Source organism: Plecotus auritus, assembly GCF_963455305.1.
Source record: "Plecotus auritus genome assembly, chromosome: 4".
Classification (NCBI taxonomy): Eukaryota; Metazoa; Chordata; class Mammalia; order Chiroptera; family Vespertilionidae; genus Plecotus; species Plecotus auritus.
In genome coordinates, this window is record NC_137775.1 from 6,210,110 (window position 1) to 6,214,376 (window position 4,267).

A 4,267-nucleotide genomic window follows, 5' to 3' on the forward strand; every position below is an offset into this window, starting at 1 on the left:
GCGGGGGCTGCGAGACTAGAGAGGGGAGAACCAGCTACATTAAGAAACCAAGGACTGGAGGCCAAAGGGCTGGAGCTGCCGAGCTGGAAAGGGAGAGGGCAGGGCAAAGGGCCGGGCAACAACATCCAAAATAGTTTGGCCACAAAATATAAACAGCTGTTCCTACAGTGGGAAGGGGAGGAGGGGCTGGGGTGTAAGGGCAGAGAGGCTGTTTTGGAGAGGGGCTGTGGGGTCCTACCCCACCCTGCTGTGCACCCCTCCCCATCCAGACTTTTTCCCTGTGTGTCTGTGGGTGCGTGTCTGTGTGGGCCGTATGCACACTTCCCCAGTCCTGGTCCCGCCCAATCCTCCCCCTCCCCCCCTTCCCCCCCCCCCCCTTAATAGCTGCATTCCAGTTGCTGCCGGCTGTCCTTCAGCTCTCATTCCTCTGCCCCTGGTCTTCGGAGGGGGTGTGGGGGGGGTAGCCCCCAGCCAGCTTGCCCCGCCTTCCCGACACCTCTACCAGAAGTCCCGGCGGTGGTAGGAGTCAGGGGTCACAGTATTTTGTGACAACCACTCCGTTGGCGAACTTGCGACCTGCCAGGCCCTGCATGGCGTTCTGGCAGTCAGACCCCGAGGTGAACTCCACGAAGACCTTCCCGCAGCCGGGCACGTCCACGCCGGCCACGGGCCGGGGCACCTCGATGGACTGGACCGTGCTTGCTGCACTCGCCCCGCACATCCCCCACGATGCCCTCGTACTCCTCGTTGTCCAGCAGCTGCTCAGGCCGCACCGTGTTCAGGAGGCACAGGACCTCCGTGGGGGGCCGCCCTCTGCACCTGGGAGCTCCGCAGGCCTGGCACTTGCAGGGTAATGGGGGTCTGGGGAGCGGTGCCCGGGAGGCCCAGCAGGCGGCAGGCTGGGCTCCCACACTCACCAGCTGGGCCAGCGGTCTCTTGTCCCCCATCTGCATCCTGTCCAGCCCCCCAATGGCCTGTCTGTGACGCTGGTGTCCGGGAACTCACAGGAGGCGGAGCCCTTGGAGAGCCAGGCTGCGCTGTCCTGGGACTGGGTGGGAGGCCTAGAGAGGCCCCAGCGAGGCCAGTGGCGCTCTCACCTGGTCGTTGCCCAGGCAGCTGGGCGAGCCCCCGAGGAACAGCTTGCGGGCAGAGTCCGGGACCGCCACGGACACGACCCCGGCACGTGGACAGAGGGGCTCTCTGACATGCCAGGCAGGGCTGGTAGTCGTGAGGCCTGCGGACCTTCAGCGACTGGCCCTGGAAGGGGATGCCGCCCAAGGCCATGGCCTGGGTGGTCTCGCCCCTGAGCGGAACTCCAAGAAGGCCAAGTTCTTGTCCTGGTTGACCTGCACAGTCAGGACCGGGTGGCCCCGGGCCTGTGCCAGCCCCCCCGGAGCATCTGGGCGTCCAAGAAGTCCACCATGGCCTCCTCAGGGATGGATGTTGCCCACCTAGAGGTGCTGGGCCTGTCTGGTCATCGGGCTGCCCATAGCCGGCACGGGCGTCGGGGTCGCAGCCAGACCATCCGGGGTCATGGTGGGGGGGAGGGCGGTGGCGGGAATCTGCCCCGCAGCGTGCACGGCCTTGTACTGCGTGGGGGTGATGTGCTCCAAGCCGGGCGGTGGCACGTCCCAGTGTCTGCGGATCTTCTCCTCCTCCTCCACTTCCTCCTCCTGGTGCGGGGAGCGACTGCATCTGCCGGCTCCTCGGCAGCGCCCCTGGTCAAAGGCTTGCTTTGGCGCCGCCTGTCCTGGGAAGCGCTCCGCTGGCCCCGGTTGTGCCTATTGCGGCTCCAGCTGCGGCTCTGGCTGTGGCTCTGGCTGCGGTCCCGTCGGCAGCCAGCGCTTGGGTGAGCGGCTGTGGCTGCGCTTCCGGTGCCGGTTCTCCTTGTCTCGCTCTTGCTTACTCCCCTTGAGCTGCCGCTGGAACTCGTCCAAGTCTGACATGCCCAGGCGGCCGCGTAGGGCCTCGCGCAGCTCTCACCTCACCTTGCCGCCCGCCCGCCTCCTCCCGCTTGGGCTCTAAACAGAAATTTATTTCTCACAGTTCTGGAGGCTGGAAGTCAGAGATCACGGAGCCGGCATGGTCCGGTTCTGGTGAGAACCCTCTTCTGGTTGCAGACTTTTCCTATATTCTCACATGGCAGAGAGCAGGGAGGAAGCAAGATCTCAGGACTCTTATGAGGGCACTAATCCTATTCACAGGGGCCCCACCCTTGTGAGTTATCTAATCCTATTTACCTCCGAGTGCTGCACTTCCTATTACCATCACATGGGAAGGAAGGAATTTTGGGGGGACACAAATATTTAGTGCATAGGATCCACCTACTCCCCCTTGTTTCACGGAGGCTGAGTCTGTTGCCTTTTATCATTGGACCTGTGCTACCATCTTTTATAGGCACCAAGCCTGCTTCACTCATCTCTGTCACCTCCAGTCCTCTGCGGGTAGTTAAGTTAATGAAGTCTATCTCAGTCACCTTTTCAGGCAAACTAATTTACTGAACTTCCCTTTGTGTAACTCCCACCCTTCTGCCCTCCCACCAGGATTGGATTGCCCCTCCCATTCTTTGGTTAATATCCCATCTCTTTCATTTAAAAAATTTCACTCAAGACTCCTCCATGAATCCTCCTAAATTTTTCACTAACTCAACATGGTTTCAGTCATGCTGAGCATTCCAGCAAATATTTAACAAGGAGGAAGAAAAAAGAAAAAATAACATATTTATTGAGTCCCTATTCAATTGACAAAACTTTTAGGTTCTAGTATTACCTTTTCTCAAAGCAGAAATTGAGGCCCAGAGAGGTCAATCCCACAGTCTTTCTTTCTTCCTTCTTTCTTTCTTTCTTTCTTTCTTTCTTTCTTTCTTTCTTTCTTTCTTTCTTTCTTTCTGTGTGTGGCAAACCAGGACCTAATTCAAAGGTTCATATTCTTTACACAATAACAGCATTTGTACCTTTTTGGAGAGACTTGTGTTTTCTTTTAACCTTGGTTGTTGTAAATAAAACACAGATCCAGAAAACCTACCACCCCAACAAATATGAGTTTCATAAGGTGAACCAACACCCTTATCAATGCCATACCAGTTAAGAAATAGAACTTTACCAGACACCCCCAATGGGTTCATGTGCCTTGTCCCCGTCACGGCTCTCTCCCTTCAAAAGTTGCCACTGCCCGACTGTTTATCTAATCACATCCTTGCATTTTAAAGTGTTTTTCTCATTTATGCATCCAAGATAGCATTTTCTGGTGATTTTATATATCCTATATAATGAAAGGCTAATATGCAAATTGTCCCCTTGACGTGGAGTTCGACCAGGAGTTCAACCAGGGGGTGGGTCTGGCTGGCCAACGTCTCACATCCCCTCTCCCCAGCTGGCCCAGCCCAATCGACCCTTATCAGGGTGGGCCCGCTGCACGAATTTGTGTGCCAGGCCTCTAGTATATATATACATGGTTTCGTAATTATAGGTTACCCTGTTCCCCTTGCTTTTCCTTTCATTTTCCCCATACTCTCCAGATGAGCAGCATCATCAGCAATCAGATCTCTGGAATCTGCCTTAACACGCCCACCCTTCTCCACTCTAACCCCAGAGGACTCGGTGTGTGCTAAGATTTAGAGTTAACATGGTCCCCCACCCTCCCTTTTTTGCCTATAAAACATTTGTGTAGAATGTGCTGTTGTAAAAGTAACAAGGGCATACATGTCTGAAATAACCTTAAGAGAAAATAAGAAACTTAATTATCATACAGTAGCTTCTTACTGTTAAGTGGGAATGTAGCCCTTCCTGTGGGGATTGGTGTTAAACAAGATGATTGATAAATTGTTATATTCGCACAGTGTTCGCTCAGCGATATAATCATGCCTTTTGTAAATATTTAGTCAAGAGAGCAATCCAGCTGTTGCCAGTCAGGTTTCATCCGGTGTCAGCCAACACTCCTCGCCTCTGATTTATCTCGCGTGCTGCTTAAGCATCGAGGAAACTCACATTTTTATGAGCCTCTAAATACCCATAATAGTAAATAGTGAGAATGATGGCAGTAATAGCAATCGCCCGAGTAATTACAAAGAAGGATACCTGTGCTGGCCGGAGAGGAGAACAAGGACGGGCTCGTCTCTCTTCCTTTGTGTAGAAATAATGTCACCACTGCTGCCTTTGGAGCCTGCAAATACCAGGGAGCCGGTCACCCGTCCCTCGCAGGGTCGTAAAACACCCATGGACGAGACCAGAAAGTTCTGCTCAACTGAATTTTTAACCTTTGACCATTT

General features: G+C 54.3%; 1 pseudogene across 1 annotated transcript; it reads right to left on the reverse strand.

Annotated features, from left to right (window-relative positions):
• Window positions 1-498: 498 nt before the first annotated feature.
• Window positions 499-1,946, reverse strand: LOC308246027 (splicing factor U2AF 65 kDa subunit-like; annotated as a pseudogene). Its single transcript has one exon. The product of its transcript is annotated as a splicing factor U2AF 65 kDa subunit-like (transcript).
• Window positions 1,947-4,267: the final 2,321 nt, after the last annotated feature.